General features: G+C 36.9%; 1 protein-coding gene across 2 annotated transcripts in view; it reads left to right on the top strand.

Annotated features, from left to right (window-relative positions):
• The window catches only part of Xkr4 (XK related 4), a 374,383-nt gene extending 368,643 nt beyond the window's left edge, over positions 1-5,740 (top strand). Inside the window, exons 4-5 of one of the 2 annotated variants that reach the window (XM_076924282.1) lie at positions 3,348-3,429; positions 4,100-5,740. The gene's annotated coding sequence lies outside the window, so the exon portion shown is untranslated. The remainder of the gene's footprint in view (positions 1-3,347; positions 3,430-4,099) is intronic. The other variant, XM_076924281.1, reaches the window with a different exon arrangement.
• Positions 5,741-22,663: the final 16,923 nt, after the last annotated feature.

Here is a 22,663-nt window from a genome sequence, read left to right as displayed (position 1 = left end):
TGCTAACATATAAATGACAAGGATAAAGTATATTCTTCCTTTTAATGCATAGAAAGCGGCATGTTATTGACATGTGACGTTTTAGACCAGAAAGTTTTATTTATTCCTTTTTTAAAAGTCAACTATCCTTACTGTCCCAGCCTCTAAGACATGCAATTCCTTGCTCCTTGGCTTGAGTGATCTTTATCATCCTTAAGCATCTCATCTTTTAAGAGGCTTAATAAAGTAGTTTGTATCACCTCAAAGTTCATTGAACACATGGATTAAGCCAATGAGAATGCTTATGACCATACAGGGCCGTGTAAAGTTCATAGTCACTTTCAAATGCACCAGATCTACCGAGTGGAAACAAATTCTGACACAATGTTTAGACAAGAATCCTGTGATTTTTTTCTAATGAACCACTTTCTAGACTAAATATACGCTCCCTTGTATTCGCCACATATCTTTGCCATTAGCCATGACTGTTTCTATAAAAATCTTGGATGAGATGCCTGCATTTTTATGTTTCCAAGGAAAATTCCTTAAAGCCTCTTTTAAAAATAGTTCCAAGTGTCTTTCAGTAACCGAATCTGGGGGGACAGGGCAGGCAGAAGCTGGCAGCACAGCAGGACCAAGATGTACCTTGTTATAATTTTAGTGATAGATACAAATCATCTCACCTTCTTTTGACTAGTAACCCAGTGTCACTTTTGAAAACAGTCAAAGCCATTAGTTCTGCCAGCTTTGACTCATGACACCCCTCTGCTACCCAACATTTGATGCTTCTATGTAACTAGGAATAGGTAATTTCAATTTGCCCCCCCCCCCACTTTCAGAGTCCCTTTCTGCAACCTGTACCCAGATGAGAGATGACTTAAACCCTAGGTGACATCCTTTCTTCTCTCTCAGGCACCTATAGTAATATCAGGTCATGACAAAGCTCTCTGTCAACAGGTCTTGTCCAGTTGCTGTCCTGAAAATAGGCCCATCTCTAGACTCTAGATATTTCCCTGTGACGGACTGCCTCAACAGGATCATTACCCATTAGAATGTAAAACTGCAGCATGTGGGTGGAATTGGATAAAAACGTAATGAGTCATTTAATTTTACTAATTGTAGCAATTAGGCTAGCTCACAAGCAGCTACCACAGCAGAGAGCCAAATGGAAGAAGTGGCAAGCAGCCATGTGCCCACAGAAATAAGAAGCTCAGACACTCTCCAAAGAGTGGTCAAGGCATCAGATAACCTTATTGTCTACCTGAACTTTCCCCTAGATTCCATGAGAAACCAACAATTTAGATTCTTAATATATTGCAGACAGTAATCCTGCCCAGAAATAAAAACTGTAGCAACCTGGGTGGCCTAGGCTTTGCTGTGCAAGGATGCTAACTGCTTCTGACTTGCTAATCATTTTGTTTAAATGCTTCCACGATATGACACAAACGCAGAAACAATCTAAGTTGAATATTGCTTTGGTTATTTTGTTTGCCTATAAATTTCCTTGTGGCTTGATCCCATATCAGTTAGAATTAACGACATTAAGAATTTGCAATATGTTAGTGCTATACTGAAGACCCTTACCTCTGGGATCTCCCTTACCCCTCACAATTAAAGGTGAGTGACATCATTTTCAGATGATACAGCCCAGAGATGGTAAATGGCTTGCCAAAGGCACCAGAGCTAAGCTAGGGAAACATAAAGACAAACGTTAGGCCCAGCTTCTACCAACAGAAATAATCCTTAGAACAGTGGTTGTCCCACCAAAGCCTGCTTTTGATTCAGCAAGTCCAATGGAGAAACAGAATCATGTTTTAATTTTTTCCAGGAAAATTTCATGAAAGTCTAAAAGATCTCTGGGTGGTAAGAAATAGAAATCTCTATTGTGTGACCTTGAATACTGCTTCAAGTTTGACTCACTGTGGGTGGGTCTATGTTTTTTATTTTTATTTTTGTTTTGTTTTGTTTTGTTTGTTTTGTTTGGACAGTAGGCTTCATTCCATGACCCTGCTCTGCACTAAGTTAAGTCTGAAATATAAAGTAACCTGAGGCTTCTTTTCTTGTCTTCTATCCATGTCATCCACCATTATCCAATTAAGCACTAAAAAAAAAAATAATAATTAATCAGAGCTACTCATAAAAAAAGAGAGTTTGAGATGACATTGTTTTTATATGATAAGATAATTCATTTATGGATCTTATATGTCATCGAATTAATGTTTAAGAGGATTGTTTTGAGTATTAGCGCCAATCTAGAAATGTTATCTCAAACTGAAGGGTTTGATTCAAAGAGTATACCAAGTGTTTATCAAATATATATTGAATTCTAGGGCATTTGGCATGTTATTTTTCCTCCCAATTTAAAAGCAAAGAAATATATGGCAGAGTGCTAACCCATTGATGCCAGTGCATAGGGACAAGCATTATATAGGAACTGGGCTTATTGCTTGAACAGATGCTGAAAAGATAGCAGATAATAAACCAATTTCCCAACCCAGCCATTTGTTTTTAAAATCCTCTTGTTGCTCAGTTTCAATGGCATATCCAAAGTAGCATCTCACCTTCATACTTTAACTTAAACAGATATTGGAGAGCTCATGTTAAGTTTGATGTTAGTAATTTTAACAGGATATTAAAGGAAATCTGCATTGTTTTGTACATGGAACAACTGAGATCAGGTGAGTTTTGTAATCAGTGTCACATATTCAACCCTTACTGATTGATTCCCGTGGTCACTTATTCAGCAAGCCTGACCCTGTGACTGTAGCCACTAGCTCACCAACAAGTATAAAAGAGCCATGCATCTCAGTAACTTACTCACGTGGGTTCTAAGCTGCTTAACTGGTTCCAAGGCTTCATTTCTAAACATTTTCTGCTCTAGCACACTGACAGTTTTCTTCTTTCCATATATAATTAATTCTACATTTAAAATGGTAAAGAAGTATGAACTTTTCTAGGACTTTTCTATAACCCTACCCCTAAGCACTTGGCACACAGAAACAGGTATGAAGAAACTATGTAATTGTAATGCTCTATCAGTACAAATAAAGAAGGGAAGAGACTGGGGCTGCTATATCCTAACCACAAAGGCTCAAGTCACCATCGTCACATTCACCTGCAGGTTATCACTTTCTTAGACATTTAGACATATAGTTGCTGATGAGATGCTTGCAGAACAAAGATCTCATTCAATAACGAATTAATGAATTAATAAACTAATATTAGCAGCATGGTACAACACAAAATTTTCTTTTGTGTTATTACTGAAGCCTGCCACCTCCTCTGTTATTAGAGTTTCAGAAAATGTGAGGTTTTTTTATACTTTCATTGACCAAATTAAACAGGTTTGCCCTTTTCTTTCTCTACAGCTTAATTTGCATTAAAATGGAATTAATCAAATTCTTACTGTAAGTGTTGCAGATAGGAACAAATGGAGATGTTGTATTTAAGGTAATTTAATTTAACTATTGTCATGGCATTCTGGCATGGAGTTATATTCAATCAACACTTTTAATTATTTCAAATTATTTCACTACCAGTAAGTTCTAAGATACCCCTAAGTGTGTTGAAAATATATTTTGAGTTTCCATCATTGTAAGAAACTCCTGTTTCTATTACAAACCAGCAATATGTCTTAATGCATCATTCACTGAAGTCCATTGTGACAGGAAAGCCAGCAACTGATTTGTGTTGAGAACCATTAAGTTCAGACACCAATTAAACCTGGGATTTCTCTAAGGAGCCCCTATGTTTTGTTTATTCTTCTTAAAACAGGAAAAAAAGAAAGAAAAAAAAAAACAGGTTATCATCCTGAAACCAAAGTACAGTAGCCAGCTAGAAAAAAAAAAAGTCATTTTAGAACCTGATTTCAAATCACTAAAATACTCAACTTCCCTTATGAACACATCAAATGTGTTGTGCATAAAAGGGGAGAGAGTGGGTGGGATTCCAAAATCAGTTGCAATGGCTTGGAGTGAAACATTTTCCTTGGTTTGAATTAGAAGCAAGGAGCTTTGTGGAGAGAGCAGTGAGGTGCAGTGAGCCAGGACCTGCAGACACATCCCAAGGTGTCACACAGCTCAGAACACTGATGCCTTCATTCGATTCTTCTTTTTTACAGAAACATCTTGGAACTTATCAAGTTTTACTGGAGATGAATTGCAGTTAATTAATCCAACAGACACTTCAACCTTGCAAATTCTTGACTTGTAATATTGTAATCAAGTACTGGAAGAGAACATGAGTCGGTTAATGGGAAAGGAGCAGTTGGTTCAGTACTGTGCCCTGATGTGTCCAAGCCTGAAGACACAGACCTCTAAGAAGCAGAGCTAAGGAAATTTTGCTACCTGGTCCCTCAACACGAATGTCATTAGTGTCCATGGTATCCATCTGCTTTTTAATTTTTTTTTCCAGTAAGAACTGCTTTTAAAAAAATCAGCCAATGGATTCCTGGGAGCTTGTATACCTTCAGACATGTGTATGGGTAAAGGGACCTGCTTCAAGTGGATTGAAACCCACTTGTTTGGAAATGAAAAAAGTCTCTGTCATCTGTGAATTACTGATCTGTCTTGAGTACCTTTGCTGCTTTTAATTTGTTCCATTGTCAGCATTATAATAATGTGTGAAGCTTTCAATTATTATAATTCAGCTTCAGAGGTTAAATCTTTACAGATGGAGTTATAGAGAGATTTGATGCCTGCCTTCCTATGTGATAACATTACCAGCCCCAAACAAACCAACATCCATCTCTACAAGGAAACAACTAGCCTATAGCTTTTCAGATCACATAAAATCTTGGTTAAAAATGACCAACCAAATGGTCTTAATGCCTACATTTTCATTTACGAAAAAGCAGGGCTGCTGAGAATTTCCAATCATGATTCCTTCCATTTCCCTTTTTAAAATAAAGGTGAAAATGAAGTTGTCAGAGGTTCAAAGTAGGTTCAGAGTATGTAAGAGTTTGATGTGCTTGTGGTCTTGTTGAATTTTCTATCCAATTGAGTGACATGGGTTTTAGAGGTTAGATTTAGATAAAAGGGTGAAAGACATCAAGTGTATCCATTATGCACCAGAGGAAAAAAAGATGGAGCAGGGACCATTGTGTTCCCTATATAGGCATCTTGGTGGCTCTATCAAAGATTTTTCTAGAGCTTCTGAGTGGCATTTCTGGTTATCAGCTCTCATGTCCAGGCAAGTCATTCCTTAGAAAACCATTCCTGTGTAAAAACACTAAAATTTAATAATAGAAAGGCAGCCTCCTACCATGTGACTTAACTCTCACATGCCAGGCATCAAGAATTAGCAAGTTTAAGGAAATATCCATGTCATGAATCTACAGCCTCCTGTGTAATGTATGAGTTGGTTAACTGTAGGAACATATGGAAGTAAGTGTGACCATAGGAATATTGAATACCAGGACAGAAGATCTGTACCAACATACAGACCCAAGAAAACCTGTCCATCACTTGTCAGGAACACTTGCCTTTTTTACAAACTAGATACATAAACTAATCTTTGCCGTTTCATAGTTATGGCAGTTCACATGTCTTCTTATGAAAGTACAAGGCTTGGCTAGCATGGAAAGATGGAGATCACAAAGATCTTCATATCAAGATGGAGATCTTCATATCAAGACTGGCTCTTTCCAAGAAAACCTTCCCTCCGATAGTTCTTCACAATTAGTGGCCCCTGTAATGCTCTGTACATCAATAGCTTCTGATGGATTTATAAGTCACTTGCTTATTAAACACAGACTATTTAATTATCTCTCTTTTACTTACAATGAGATTCAGGGTTACCATGGCCTTACTCTTCATCCCACTGTAAATAGGTCATAACATCACAACAGGCCTGTGTTCAAATAAACTTCACCCAGCTGAACCAGTATCACCTTTCTTACAAAACAGTTTGAATCTTAATTCTACCCATCAGTCACCTGTTCGGTACACCTATAAGATTCATAATTACTGTGAGAGTAATTTTCAGAACAATGGAATAAACTAAAAGAACAGTTATGCAGTTTTTCCACCTAGACAAAAAAAACATTAGACGGTTGATCACCCCAAAGTTTTGACTTTTCCTCATGACTGAGTTTCTTTTCATTTGCCAGCTTCCAACATTTGAATTTTCCAGATGACTGCTGAACCATTTTCACCAAACCATTCAGTGCAGAATTATTAAAAAGTGAAGACTGTCCACACAAATGCAAATAGCCCTGTGAAAAATCATGAAGTGGGTCACTCAAGCAGAACATGTGGTTTTGTGATAGCACATGTCTAGAATCTCTGGAAGAGTCTAGATGTTTGAAGCATACACTTTTCTGTCTTCTTGTATGATGTCTAGACAGACAAACTGCTCAGGTCTTGCAGGTGGAACTTAATTTTCTTGTGCAGTCATCTTTGGCTGGCAACATTTTGTTGCTAAGAGTCTCTTTGTTGTACAAAGAGAAATAAATCATGCAGAGCACTGCAACCTATTTTTATTTGCTTTCCCAAAATGCATGACTGGAAGAGGTAGGTTGACTGTGCTTCAGATGTTCTATACATGACTGCCTGGGACCTCCTACAATGTGGCGGCTCTTAGAAGCCTTCCACTGCCTTTTCTGGGCAAAGAAACTTCTTTTAGCATTTTGCTATGTCATCCTTTTATCATCGCTGCTCTGCTGTTCGTAAATCTCAAACATTTGCAAAGTATACTTGACAGAATAGTTTAAAGGAAATACAAAATCTTTAACTTTTTATTGTTTAAATAGAATATTTCATTGGAAGTCTCCCCTGTAATATTTTAAAGCTAAAGTTGTTTAAGTTGTTTAATCCAAATGCTTTGTGGTGAATTTCATGGCTGCAGCTGGAGGAAAAGACAACTTTGCCCAAATCAAACAAATTATGTAACTTTTGGGATTTGGTTTACAGATATCATTCCAATTAACAACTGCTTGCTGGTCACCATGAATATTGTAATGTTGGTTATTTTCCCAGTTAATCCTTAACACATTTCTCCATGAGGAAAAAAGAAGTCTACCATGAAGAAAGGAAGGCTTTTCAGAAGGAGGGCTGAAGATATTCACCCTGCCCAGATTTCTTTCTTCCTGGTAATCTTGGGAAGTTGGTCTTGCTCCTTCTGGTCTGCTGGATGGCAAAGATGTTGATCTCCTCAAATAGAGTGCCTGGCTCATCTACTGATCTGACAGTTGACAGAAAAACATACAAGTTGTGTGACCTATTCCCCCTGTAAGGGCACTTTAGCTGCAGAACTTGCTCTGAAGCACTTACTGTGGAGATCCTGGAGAGGCATTTGGCTATGTGAACATTTTGAGGGATTTCTAAACAGTGCAAATATTCCCAAGTCCCTAAGTAGTATTGTGATCATGTGCAATTCTACATTCAGAGCCAAGAATAACATCGTGAGGCAAATGAAGAAATTCATTCTTGAGTCTCTCCTTTCCCTAGAAGTAGTTTCCCTGGGCACCAAAGCCTCACCACTAAGCCATGTTTGTCCACCTGTTCTGCAACTATTTTGGACTCTACCCAGAACACAGGCTGTGGCCACAAACTAGGTACCTATGACCCTTCAAAATCAGCTGACATGTACACTGAAGGCATTCGCTTTGTTTTCCTTTTTCCTTGAGACGTTAGATCATCAATCTCTGCACCTGTATGTTAATGAGAGAATGACTGACTAATATTACAACCAAAAGGCTAACAGCTGATTGGCAATCATACCCAGAAAAAAAATAAGCTGTTTCTTCTATTGTCTCTGATTCTGGGGTGATTGATATGAAATGTATAGATTAATAGAAAAACAGAAATCTCTGTGTTGAATATTATGACTGTTCTAAACATGTTTAAAGATACCCTATGAAACAATAGTCTCTACGGTATGGAATATTTTCCATTCAAGTATAGGGACATGAGGGCATGTGGTCCCATGAGAGCAGCAAAGAAACAAGGAATCTGTACACACATGGGTCCCCATCTCTACTCTTTCTCTACACCTAGAAACATACTTTGGCCTCATTGTCCCCCTCCCCCTATATAAAAGAGTGAGGATATTTGTTTACCTAGCTCACAGGGTGTTATAAGGAATGTGAGAACTGGTAAAGCACTTGGGTTAGAGACCACCAGGCCTCTCACTAAATTTCAGAAACATTGAGAACTGTGTACATCACAGGAAGAAGAAGGGTGGATGCCACGGTTGTCTGAAAAGTTTGTAAATACAGAAAAAACTTTTCCCTTAAAGATCTAGGCAGAAATTATGAGCTTTCTAATGAGATCAATTAATCCCTCATATAGACACCGAGTGAAACCATATAGATGGACCATTTTCTTCTTAAACAAACTGAATTTTGCTAAATGTTTATAAATACATCTAGACAAGCTGGCCCTTTCTAATCCCTGAGGACTTTGGCTGATCCCATTTTTCAGAACTATGTAAAGTCCCCAGTTCAGCCCTGGTGAGGACAACTGATACTCTGAAAATCAACTCCTAGACAATGAGTAACAGATATTATTAAGATGAGATGAAGTGGTTCGACTGGGTTTACATTTCATTCCTAACACAACACCTTTGCAACAGAAGAATGTGTAACTTTGTTCCTGCTCAGAACTCTTGAGTTGATTCATCTCCACATTATAAATGTATTTTAAATAGTTCAGTGAAATGCTTGTTCAAGGACTTCAGCAACATATTGAAATATGGCTACTTGCATAAATGGAATACACAGATTTAAGCTCCATGAAAATTCCAAAACAAGTGGGGAGATGGTAGAAAAAACAGACTCAGTGAAGATCCTGTACAACTCTTCCAAAGCAATGTCTATTCCCTTGCCTAAGTGACTGAACTAAGTGGAAATAACATGATTTGGGGTTATAAACATTTGTAATTTTTGACTCATAGAGTCAATGTTATAAAACACGAATGCTCCATGGAACTATGCTAACAGTAGGGGTAACATATTAATGATGTGGCTCCATTCAGTACTCTTATTTAATAATTATATTCATTTAAAAAATAAATTTTATAGTCTTAAAAATATGAAAGTTTCCAAATTTTCCCTTGAGGAGTTCATTGGAAATCTGCTGTACTTGGATTACATACAATATTGACAACCAACATCATCTCTCTGTTTCTCTAAAATTGAGTTTCCAATTGACTTAATCAAAGATTTAAATTTTCAAATTGGCTAAATATTTCTAATGCATGACATTAGACTTTCTGAAGCATAACTGTAACATAGAAAATTATGTGACCCCATAAAAATATCTACATTGCCAGAATGGAGTTATTGTTATAATAGTCAGGTCATGCAAGAACAGTAAGTGGGTAAAGGTCATTTGAATATTCCAGACTTTCTATCCCCTTCTAAAACCAATATTTTTCTACCCTAAAACGCAAAAGTGTACCTTTTATCATAAACATCTGTTTTGATTCAGTTTTATACAGAAAATTGAAGTTGACTATTTGGTCTAGTTTCAAGTGGGTTTGGTAAGACTACCAGGAAGCAGTAGAGAGAACATGCTATGGAGATATTCTATCACAAAGTGCAAAATAAAAATCTAAGTAAGACAGAGGGAGCTGTACAGCTCCTTGGCACAATGGCTTAGCATTCTCGATGGAAGAGAAAAGCACATCTTCCAGCACCACATCATCTAGGTAGAGCAACACAGAGCAACAAAGCATTGATCGGAGAAAAAGAGTTGAGTCTCTTTTCAGTGGTTTCTACTCTGCATGGAATCCTCTAGAGCCCTCCCTGAAAATAAGAGTGTCTTAGAAAAACCTAGCTTTTAGCATAAATATCTGTAATTAATTAGCATTGGGCCCATCATTCTGTAAGCATCATATATGTGATTATTTGGCTTCAATACATAAACATTGTGAAAGAATTGTTTATAGAAGAGAAGACTGAAAAGCAGACTTGTTCTGTACTTGCATCTAAGCAAGCATTTGGGAAAGCACTAGTCATATTGACACTGGCTGAGCCAATGGCTTCCAAAAGAACAACTGCTTCGCTGCATGTGAAGCCACCATACATGGTGAGCCTGCTTCCAAATGGCAAGAGTTTGGGCTCCTGACATTGGTTCTCCATTCTCTCCTTATTTTTAAGTTGTGTGAGTTTCATATTTAACTACCTCAGCTGCTGTTGTTTGATTTTGAAATACAAAACCATTCACCTTACAATTAACAAATTATTACATTGCAAATTTCAGATGGTTTTTTTGGTACAAAATAATTTTTAAAAGAAAAATGGAAACAATATGAGCAACCCAACTCCCACCAGACTTGCTTTATTTGGATTTTGTAAAGCATGGTTTGGGATTTAAAAAAAAGTCATGTCCTCCGACACAAAGAAAGACTGTATATATTTGCTTAATTTGCCTTAAATATTTTGTGCTTTCCCCCTTCCTCTTTCCAATTTTTGTTTTTTAAAGTTATCTCTGAACAAAAAAAAAGAGTAATAGGTGGTAGATGAAGACAAACCTGAAGAGAACGGGCCACTAGGTTCTCAGCTCTCCAACTTCAACTGTACATAGTATTCTGATGCATAGTCATCGATATTCCTGAGTTTCTCTCTCCATTTCAGAAATAAGGTGTGTGCAGGCAACGTGAAGACATTTCCCCTGGACAGCACGGTGCCTGGCCTCGGATGCAAACCTGCCAGTCCTGTCTCTTACTTTGTAAACATTGTACAAATGTATTTGGAATTTTAGTTGAAACAAAAAAAAAAATTAAATGAGTTATTAAATTCTTTCCTGTAAATATATATAGAGAGATATATAGATATACATATTCCAACCTCACATAACCAGACCTTCCTTTAGCATTCAGATTGTAAGTGTGTCTTTCTCGGTTGGAGGCTGCTGCCCTGAGCAGTGACTCCAAGTGCTCTAGCTCAAAGCACAGTGCGTGGAGTATTTGCTATACTGCAGTACCATAGTTATTTTGGTCAGTTAAGTAAGTTACAATTTGTGATGAAATGAAATGGAAAGTAGTACTTCATAATGAATAATTTTCCTTGGTTATCTGATTTTTTTTTCTTGTAAAACTTTAAAAGAAAGAAAACTTGAAATTTTATATATTTGGATTTTGTAGATTTTTTTTATTTTATTGCAACACAAGGTACCAAAATCATTAAATAAAGTACACTGTGGTCATTTTAACAGAAGTCTGTTCCTTTTTTTTTTTTTTTTTTCAAAGTCTAGAAGCATGGAGTGGAATCCAGGTGAAGTGATGGGCAGGGGCCAATAACACAGACTTATTTTCAAGACAATAAGATCCAAAGTCATAAGTAAGCAAAGCTGAGTTCTGACAAATGTGAAACGCATTTAGGATTATGCTACGTCACGTTTTTCTTTTTCTCTTTCTGATCTGAGATGTCTTACACCCTTTGCTTGGTATATATTATATACTAACATATTGTGTTTTATTTGTTCTGTGTCATTACTTACGGTTCAACCAAGAACAATACACCATTACCACTGTGTAGTTCAAGTTGAAATTTGAGATTCTCATGCCCAACTCAGCCTTTTAAGTAGCAACTCAATGGGGGGGTCAAGATATATTTCTCTATGCCCAGCTTCATTGTTTAAGATGTTTGTTTTACTTAGTGTATTTTAGAGGCATTAAAGAATATCCTTCTAGAACCAATATAAAAGCAAAAAATAAAAAAGGTGACCACAGGAACTTAAAAAGGAAACTGAATTGCTTGACTTTAAATGAGAATATTTTCTTACACATGTATCTTGTAAACTATTATGCATCTAAGTGCTTTCTTTTTCTACATATGTAGTCCTACATTTCATGTAACTGTTGTGCATTAGTCTGTTTTAAATAAAAATTAGGAATGGACATAGATGAGCTTGAAAAATGCTCAATACCAGGTGCATTAGCTGCTTTCTTTTGGGTACCAGTGTTCAGATACCAGCACCCACACAGGCAGCTCACAAGAGAATCTAGTAACAGAATCTCTGCAAAGAAATTAATTTACTCATATGGTCATTTGAGGTGCATAAAGAAAAGATGGCATTTTAAGCAATAGTCATCACAAGAGACATCATACAGAAAAAAATAGCACATAGATTAAATACACATTGTGGAAATACAACTACTAAAGTAAAGTACTGATAGCCTTGAAATGAAAACTATCTTCCAAATTTTATGCCACATACAAGAGATAATATGATCAGTAATTTCTTTCTCCTTCCTCAAAGTTCTTTTTTAAATACAGATGTCCAGGGAACAAGTGATAATGCCATTGTACTTTCTTTGATTGTACAGATGTCCTAAGACAAGCAAACAGATGCCCATTACTAGTAAACCTGGAAACAACTGTAAAGAACAAGAAACTAACCCTGTGGCTGTTCTTAAGGTGAGAGACCAAGGCAAGACAGAAGGAAATGCTTCCACTGGGTGTAACAAATGGGAATGTTAACTGTTAAAATTCATTTTGAACATTTTAAGAGCTGGTGTATTGTTCTTCATTGAACCATAAATAATAACATAGAACAAATAAAACACAGTGTATTAAGTATATAATATATACCAAGCAAATGGTCGCTTAATGAGAATAGTCCTGAAAAGAAGACAGCGGATGGGAGCTGAGCACACAACTGTGTGAGACTCATCTCTGACATACTCACCAGTGAGTAAAAATCTCATAACTGTGTTAATTGTGAACAGAAGTCACTGACAGACTTATTTTTAAGAAAAGGAAACATTATATGAGAACTTGTAGAGTTACATGAATGAATTAATTTACATAATATGTAGTACTATTCTGTAGAGTCTATAAGAGTGACTTTAGGAAAAGGCAGGATTTTTTTTTCAGACTAAATAAGTACTGCAAAATTTAATAAGAGAACCTGGAGAGATGGATCAGCTGCTAAGAGAGCACTTGCTGTTCTTGCAGAGGACCAGGATTCAGTTACCAACAGCCACAAGGTGGTTCTCAACTATCTGTAACTCCAGATCCAAGGGATCAGAAGCCCTCTTACTTCCATAAGCACTGCATGCATTGTGCACATGCACATATGAAAGCAAAACACTTGTGCACATAAAACAACATAAATCTAACAACAAAAAAGAAAAGGTGAGAAAGTCACCTTGGGTAGGAAGCTGAGCCTGCTGAAGATATAAGAGAGAAAGTCCTCTGGATTATTCAACAGTGATTCGAATTTGGCAGCACTGAGTATCCACAAGGGATCTCAGGTGACTTGTAAGAGAATCCAGAGCCCTGGCTAAGCTAAACCATGCATGGAACTGGTGCAGATTCTCAAAGCCTTTGCTACGGCTTGAACATGTGTTCTCACCCAAGCCCATGTTACATTTTCATTGTCCTGTTAAAGTACTTTGAGGTTGGACCTTTACAGATCATAAACCATGCAGGTTCCACCACATGAGTAGATACCACTATCAGAGGGCAAGTTAAATCCCTCTTGCTTTTCTCTCCCTGTGTCCTTCCATTTCCATGATGTCTTCTCCCATGTTCTGAGGCAGCAGGAAGGCTCTCATTAGGCACAGCTCCTGCACCATGCTTTTCTCGGTGTTTAGAATGGTAAACCAATACATTTCCCATTTTGTGCTATCCTGTTGTCACAACCGAGAGTGACAGAAATATCCTTCTACTCCTTTCTAGGCAATCCCCTCTCTATGAAAATGAGCACTTCAGAGGAGGGGAGTTCGCCACTGTTACCATTTGCACAATGACCTTGTCGCCTTTGTGCCAACCATTAAGATATCTTTAAGAAGAAAGTGACATTTAAGCCACTTAGAAAGGAATAAAGTCTTTTTTCAAAACTTCAGAAAGCTACACTCATGAAATCTTAACAATACAGTCACCTAAACAAGACCTGTTCAGCTGTACTCTGACAACATAGGCTGACATCCCCCACCATGGATGAGGGAATCTCAAAAGTCCCCACCCCTAGATGAAGAGCTATGAACATAATGACTAGGAAGAGAGGGAGAATCTGTCTTCTCCAACTGTCTTAGGGAGGAGACCATCTATTCTCAAGTGGTAAGCCTAAACATATACACAGAGGAGCAATATTGAATGGGTTCAGCAGGTTGTATTTACATATACATATATTGATATATAATTGAAGAAGATTATATAGTTATATATTACATATAGGTCATATATATGTCAGAGACACATATATAGTTATATATAATTAAAGAAGAATATATAATTATGTTATAGGTCATATATATACATATATATCAATATCAGAGACATATATATAACATACATAATTATATTTATAATTAAAGAAGAATTTGAGAGAGTGTGTGGGGAACACAGAAGGAGTTGGAGGGAGAGAGGAGGAATGAAAATGATATAAACACATATTCATGTATGAAATTCTCAAAGCTAAAATAAAACAAATGATACATGTAAAGAAAAAGAAGAGGAGGAGAAAGAAGAAAAAAGACAACAGACGGCACTTTTAAAAAACAAAAAAGGCACATGACTAGATTGACTGGAAATGTTATGTTAATCACAGGTAATGTAGTTTAATAAATTTTTAGGATAAAATCCAAATGTTTTAACCAAGATGAGTGTCAACGTTTTTGCATATTACGGCCATTCCAACCACACTCCTCTCTCAGCCACCCTTGGCAAATCACAGTGCTTTTATTCAGTATAAACAACTCTACACTTATTTATAAATAGACTCACAGTAGTAATGGAAGCAAATGCTTGCTTACTTTTGAGACTATATATTGAAATTGACTTCTGAATGAATGCTAAGGATGTCATTATCCCCATGAAGTAAGTTAGTGGAGAGCAAAGTCCAGTGGTTAGTGTGGCCTCCATGTCCTAATAATGAAAATGCCACGAGAAGGTTTAGAAACAGACTTCCACAAGACATCATGAGGTGAGTCTCAAAATACTACAATGGCATGTGCCAGTAGCTTGCTCTATTCCCACTTTGTGACTACACTTAATCTCTCTCAGAATTAGTCATCTGTCACTTTCTCCATTCTTACCAAATCTCCTTTTCATGAGTATGTCCAAACACTACCTGGGATTGCCTGCTTCCTAGTGATTTTCACCCCTGAGTTTCTCTAGGAACCTACAGCACTTGGTAGAGTGAGGGGTGGTCCAGACAAAGACAAGGTTGGGACGGGGTGCAAAATTTAGCCCCAGCACCTATCTGTGAAACAGAGTCAGACATGGGGGTTTGAAGACCAGAGAAAATTGAAATGAAGTGGGTTGAACTATATACCTCCTTCATGTTCTGTGGTTTTGCGTAGTATTCCCACTTTTTATCCTGTCTTCTTACCATTTATATCACCTCCTAATAATAGCACCGAATTATGAATCCATCAGTGGACTGATTCACTGATTAGGTGAGAGATCTTATGATCGAATCACCTTTAATTAGCATCCACAAGTTTAAAACATCCTTCAATACATGGAACATTTAAGGAACACTTCATATCTAAGCTATAAGAAGCAGCTTCCAATTAGTTTGCTTTCAGCCAGTTCTCACAAGCTAATTCCATTAAAAAAGAGGACCAGCATATGCAAAGCAACTAAGGTGTGGATATCAACAAGTTCACAGAGCTCCAGGTGTCTAACCACTCTTTATATGTACCCATGATATACCAGAGCTTCAAACTGTTGGATATTCACCAGAGAATACCACTCAGTCATGGGCTTAAACCAATAGAAAGTCTTATTAGTCATTCAGAGTCTACACTGGGTAATCAGGATTACTGTATAGCCCCAAAACTTTCTCAGACTGAGCTTTTAGAAAAAAAAAAAAAAAAACCTGTGTCCTCAGAGTCCTGGGATTACATAATTCAGTTAGCAAGAACAGTTAGCCAGAAGCCAAAGTATAGAAGCCAAAACACAAGGTTAGTACATTTACAGACTTTCCCCAAACTAGGAACTTCAATAGATTAGGTCTTTGTTTTAGCCCTTCCCTTGCCAGGAAGAGCTGTCTCCATGCTTTACAGCCTGAATGGTACTTGCATGATGGAATCAACTGTGCTAATGTCTCAGGGCCTACTAAGTCTGGAACCCTGTTATACTAAAGACCCTAAAAAGTCAGTTGTGGTCATCAAATATTAGATTATGGCTCTATATTTAAACAAGTAAAATTAAGTAAACATTATCCTTACCTGGACTTTTAGGCATTATTAGAAAGAGCTTATGATCTAAAGCATTTCACCAACAAAACTTATTAAACTGAATATCTTTTTTTTTTTCACTTTAGAACAAAGGCAAACTGTGGAGTATACACATGAGCTTTGGTATAAAAGCATTTACTGTAACATGAATACTTGGAAATGCACAATTCCAATTTGTAATGATTAATTGGTAATTTCAGTAATAAGAAGCCTGGGGTCCGAATCATGAATGAGACACAGAATAAAATGTCTAAAATAAAAAGTAACTGAGGGTGGAAAGATAGATCAACTGCCTAAGGCTTGTGGTACAAACATGAAGACCTGGATTTAGTTATTACCACCAGGTTTTACAAAAGTTGTGCACCAATAAGCTCCTGTAATTCCAAGTGATGAAATAACAGAGACAGCAGGATCTGAAAAGCTAGCTGGCCAGCCAACATAGCCAATCCATAAGCTCCAGGTTCAGTAAGAGACCTCGTCTCAAACTATAAGGTGAAGAACAGTTGAAGAAGACATGTGACTTCTACCTCTGGCCTGTACAACCTGTACAAACACACACACACACACACACACAGAGCCTTCTATTTTAATATCCCTTAAACACCTCAATGGCTGGGCCACTACAATCCCCCATGTTGCTAGCACAGTCTCCCCTCCAATATTCCTGAATACTTACTAAAACCTATATCCTATCCTGGCTGCCCCAGACCCAGGTCTGGAGCCCTCCTGGGCCACAGTCCCAACTCTTACATGTTGGTATTCTCTCTGTCTCTCCTACACTTCTCAGACCTGGACCTTCTCATTCCTTAGCATGACTCCTTTTTCTCTTACAGTGTCCTTACCCAGGAATCCTAGAAGTTCCACCTCTGTCTTCCTCCCTACCCATTGACTGCAGGCAAATTTATTTACCAGTCAAAGCCAACTGACAACAGGGACCCTAACGTCTTACATGCAGACCTGTAGATTCCTATCTGATTTTGGAAACCCAGATAACATAATGCAAGCATTAAACCAAATTCACAACACATATGCGCACACACACACATATGCACACACACACACACAAACTCACATACACATTTACATTCACACTCACATACACACACATACTCATACATGTGTGCACAATCAGCCACTCTCAAATATAGTCATAGACATATACACATGCACACTTATACCCACACACTAAATACATACAACACATATGGTCAAGCACAGTCACAGATATACTCAAACACATACAGAATCACACACCCACTCATACATACTTGTACACACACATACACACTCAAACACACTCACAGACATACTCACACATGTACATTCCTGTACCCTCATACACACACACACAGAGAGAGAGAGAGAGAGAGAGAGAGAGAGAGAGAGAGCAAGAAGGGGGGAAGAACGGAGAGAGAGATTGTTGAGTAGTTGATTAGATATGATGTATGTATACAGAGTGAAGAATTATGAAATCAAACAGCATAATAGTAGGAAAAGAGATAACACAGGACTAATAACACAAATATATTTCTATTTTTTAAAGGCATGAAAATGGCTAATTTCTTCCTTAAAATTTCTCACTATCACTAATCACTAGGGATTAAAGTCAAAACCACCAAAACTTATCTCATACCTGTTAATAACTATTAACAAAAAGACAATAAATAATTAAATACTGGAAAGAATATGGAAAGAGGGATTCTTGCACACTGCTGGCAGAAACCTAGGTTGATGCACACTCTTTGAATAGCAGCCTAGAGATTCAAAACAAAGCCATCATATTACCTGGCAACCATACTACTGGGTACAAACCCAAAGGGAATAAAATTAGCACGACTCCATAACATCTGCACTCCCACATTTACTGCAGCACTAGTCACTGTAAATAAAACAGGGAATCAGACCTCATGCCCATTAATAAATACATAGGATGAAACGATGATAGTGAATCGAGCAAGAGAACTCAGCAGACAGTGGCTGAGTCACCAAGTCTAGCTAGCTGAGTTTGATACCTCAGACCCACATGATGGGAAGAAAGGACTGACTACACTAAGCTGTCCTCTGTGCGCCATGACATGCACTTCATGGTCTCATCTGGAAACAAAAAATAAAATGGAGATTCCCAGAGGCCAAAGCAGTTTGCAGCTACTCAAAAGGAATTATATCCCAGATGCATGAGAAGAATCTGCTCTGGAGACTCAGCACACATTGTGGTTGCCATGGTTGCTAATACTCTACTGCTCAGACAGGTCTTAGTCTTTCCTAAACAATATTCACTGTGCAATAATGAATAGATTATTTACCTGGACTATGATAATCATGTCACAGTGGGGCGGGGGGAGAAGAGAGTGAGTCTATAAATCACAATTTTCTCCTTGAACTGTAAGCCTAAATGAATCTGCTTGTCCTGGCAGATATTTTATCACAGCACTGAGGAAAGTAACTAATACAACAAATGACCTTAAAACTTAGTGATGGTAAATAACAGTAAGCTACTTTGGTTTGTTGATGACTTTGAGAAGCAAGTGCCCCAGAAAACTTCCTTGGTAAACTTTAACTTAGCACATACGTGTTCACAGAGACTGAAGCAGCAAGTATGGGTCAATGCTAGGTCTGCTGCATGTATATTATAGCTAGCTATTAGTTTAGTATTTCTGTGAGATTCCTGACCGTGAGAATGAGTGTGTCTTTGATACTTGCCTGCTCTTGGAACTCTTCCTCTTGTTGAGTTGTCACATCTAACTTCAGTATGACAGTTTTTTCTTTGTCTTATTATACTTTAGTTTGTTGGGAGAGAGGGCATTCTGCAAAAACCAGGTAAACTGCATGCAGAATGAAACTAGACATTTCTCTCAACTTGCAAAAAATCAACTCCAAATGAATCAAGTACCTCAAAAACCCTGGAACTAGTAGAGGGAATTTTATTGAAAACACTGCAAGATCGAAGCAAAGTTTTCTAAATAGTATTTAAATCACTCCAAAAAGCAAGTCAATGATCAACAAATGACATTAAAGGAAAGAGTTAATTGAATGAATACAGCCTACAGAATGAGAGAAAAATATTTTATAACTTTTGACAGAGTACTTAATATTCAGAACATATAAAGAACAAAACAAAATAAACAAACAAACCAAACCTGGGCTATGAAAACGAATGGGGAGTTCTCAAAAGAAGAAATATAAATGACTAAGAAATATTTTTTGCAAGTGTTCAACATCCTTAGCCTCCTAGTTAATGTTCTATTCCTATAAAAAGATGGCATGAACACTGCAACTCAGGTGGTTACTATTGTATCTATGTTCTCCACCCTTATTAAATATGATGCATAAAGACTTAGCTGTGGCAATCACAGAACAGGGGGAGAAATCCTAAGCAATACTGGGCAAAGAGAACAAGAGCAGAAGTGTTAACATGATTTCAAGTTATACACCAAACCTTAGGAAAATAGCCTGTGGCACAAAAACGACGTGTAGCTCTAGAGAATGGAAAGAAATTCATACAATAGTAACCACCTGAGTTTTGACAAAGATGTCAAAAGCATCACTAAAAAGAAATACAGCCTCTTCAACAAATGGCACTAACAAAACTGGATATCTATATATAGAAGTGTGAAACTAAATATATATGTATTTCTTAGCCTATACAAAGTTCTATTCAAAATCAAAGAGCTTACTATAAGACCTAAAACTGTTAATGGAAAATATATCAAGATATAATAAGCACAGACAAGAAATTTTTAGGGCAGAGACTCTCTTTAGTAGGTCAGGAAATAAGACAAAGACTAGCAAATGTTATTTCATGAAATTAAAATTTTCTACACAGCAAACAAAACAGTTGCATGAAAAGACAATCTATACAATGGAAAAAATCTTAGCTAGCTACACTTCTGATACATTACTAACATTCAGACTATATAAAAATATTAAAGACAAAATGCCAAGAAATTAAACAACCCTATCAATAAATACACAAATAAAATAAATATAACATTCTCAAAGAATAAAGCATGAATTAGAGTAAGCCTGTGGAAAATGTTCTGTGGAAATACTAAGAAAATGGCATAAAGGATCTCAAAGAGATACCTGCACACCAATGTTTACAGCAGCATATTCACAACAACCAAAAGGCAGTCATGACCCAACTGCTCATTGGCATGTACATGAATAAACAAAAAAAAAATGTTCTATGTCTACCCAGATATCACTGAGCCTTAAAAAAGGAAGGGAATTCTGACACACCACATGACATGAGTAAAAACTGAAGACACAGTGCCAAGTGAAACAAGCCAATCACAAAAGGACACATAATATATTATTCTATGTACAGAAGTTTCGCAGACTCATCAAATCTATACAGCCAAGAAACTGAATGGCATTGGCCAGAAGCTACGGGAAGATAGAATTGTTTAATGGACACAAAGTACCAAGTTTGCAAGATTCTAGTGATGTTCTATAACGTTCTAAAACAGTTCTACAGATGGATCCTGTGCAAGTTGTGCAATAGAAATGCATTTAATGTTGCTGACTCTGTAGTTCAAAATGCTTAGGATGGCAGCTAGTATGCTCTATAATTTTTACTACAATCTTGAAAAATAATTCATGAAAACATAGTTACTGAGGTCAATGAGGTGTCTCAAATAGATAAAGGCAGTTGACAACAAGCCTGATGAACTGAGTTTGATCTCTGGGATACATATGGGGCAGACATGGTAGAAGAAAAGCACTGACTCCTCTGATCTGCACACGTGTGTGGTATCATTGGAAAAAAGGAAACATGTGAAGACTGACCATGAGAATATGAGTTAGCTCAACCACTATTAAAATCACTTTAGAGAGTCTTCAAAGAGCTAAGAATTAGAACTGTCACATGGCCTAGCTATAACATTATTAGGGGTTTATCCTATTGACTCCAAATCAATCTGTCACAGGTCCACTTGCATATCTATCTATTGCAGCACCATTCACAACACACCAGCCAAGATGTCCAGAAGCAAATGAATGGACAAAGAAAATGAGGAGATATATATATATATATATATATATATATATATATATATATATATATATATGAATGAATTGGAGTTCTGTTTAACCATAAAAAAATGAAATCATTTCCTTTGCAAGAAAATGATCACAGTAAAGGTCATAATATTAAGCAAAGCATGTCACAATCATAAAGGTGGTACCATTTAGTCTACCATCAATGTCTCCTATGCTTTATACAGACACACACAAAAAACATATTTGTACATAGAATATGAGAGTGGAAGCAAGGGAAGGAAATGGAAATGGCCGGAGGAGGGAGGGAGGGGAAGGAGGGTGTGTGAATTAGTATGATCAAAGTGTATGTTACAGTTGTATGAAAATATCTTCATGAAATCTATTACTATATACAATAACATTTGCCAATAAAAAACATTATGAGATTGCCTTAGTTTATGCCAGCCAATCACCATTAAATGGAATATTAAATTCTTCTTTGCAAGTGAGAAGCAAAAATAATGAGCCATCATGTATATGCATAAAGAACATGTGATATATCCCCTCTTAAACTCTGAAAAGAGAAAATACCTCTGACTTTTTCTGGAGGGGAGGAGCTGACTTTCCAAATAATTCCCAAGACACTGGTTTATGTTGTTTAGGTGGTACTATGTTCACTGTAATAGAAGCAACACAGAGCACTTCTCTCTGGCTAAAGCTACCCTACAACACAGCCAAATCTTCATACCCATTCTCTTTCCATAGAGATACCTGTTCTTAAAAACACCTCAGTTAACACCATACACTAGAACACAGAACTCAGATTATTCAACATGAATCTAACCTGAAAGTCTGCTTTTTGCAGTCCAGCTTCCACAGTACCAGCTGCCAAGGGAGGTGTTAATTACTGTTAGTATTTATTATTATTATTATTATTATTGTTGTTGTTGTTGTTGTTGTTGTTGTTGTTGTTGTTGTTGTTGTTATTATTAGTTAATAGTCTTTCCCGGTTGCACACCCATGAACCACAACAATGATCAGCATGGCAAGATATACATAAAAGTGTAGTAAGTGGCACTCACATGTTGCTAACCAACTGCTATCTAATTGGACTTAAGGCCCCACAACACAATAATGATGATGATGATGATGATGACTATAATAATAATAATAATAATAATAATAATAATAATAATAATTTAAAAGTTTTAACTTATCTTCAGTAAGTTAGTAACAATCATACTGAGCTCATATTCTACACTTTTTAATCTATTCCTTTCAATGATAAGTCATTTTTAGGAAATGGGTGGAGGGAAGGCAAAGAAAAGGAAAGAGAAAAGAACTAGCATCATTTCTGGTCCTCTGTTGTGGAGTTGCATGATAGTTGTCAGCTTTTAATAGAATTTATAAGTCCCCAAATATGCCCTAGCCCCTAAGCCTTGTTGGCATATCCACACATATCTTCTCTTCAATGAACAAATATAGAAATGGGGAAATGAATACAAATTCACACAGCAAAAATCTCCAAACATGATTTTGAGGAAAATAAAATAGAATTATATATTTT

Source organism: Arvicanthis niloticus, chromosome 25 (genome assembly GCF_011762505.2).
Source record: "Arvicanthis niloticus isolate mArvNil1 chromosome 25, mArvNil1.pat.X, whole genome shotgun sequence".
Taxonomy (NCBI): Eukaryota; Metazoa; Chordata; class Mammalia; order Rodentia; family Muridae; genus Arvicanthis; species Arvicanthis niloticus.
The sequence above is the reverse complement of the archived record's forward strand: the minus strand, read 5'-3'. Positions and strand labels throughout refer to the sequence as shown.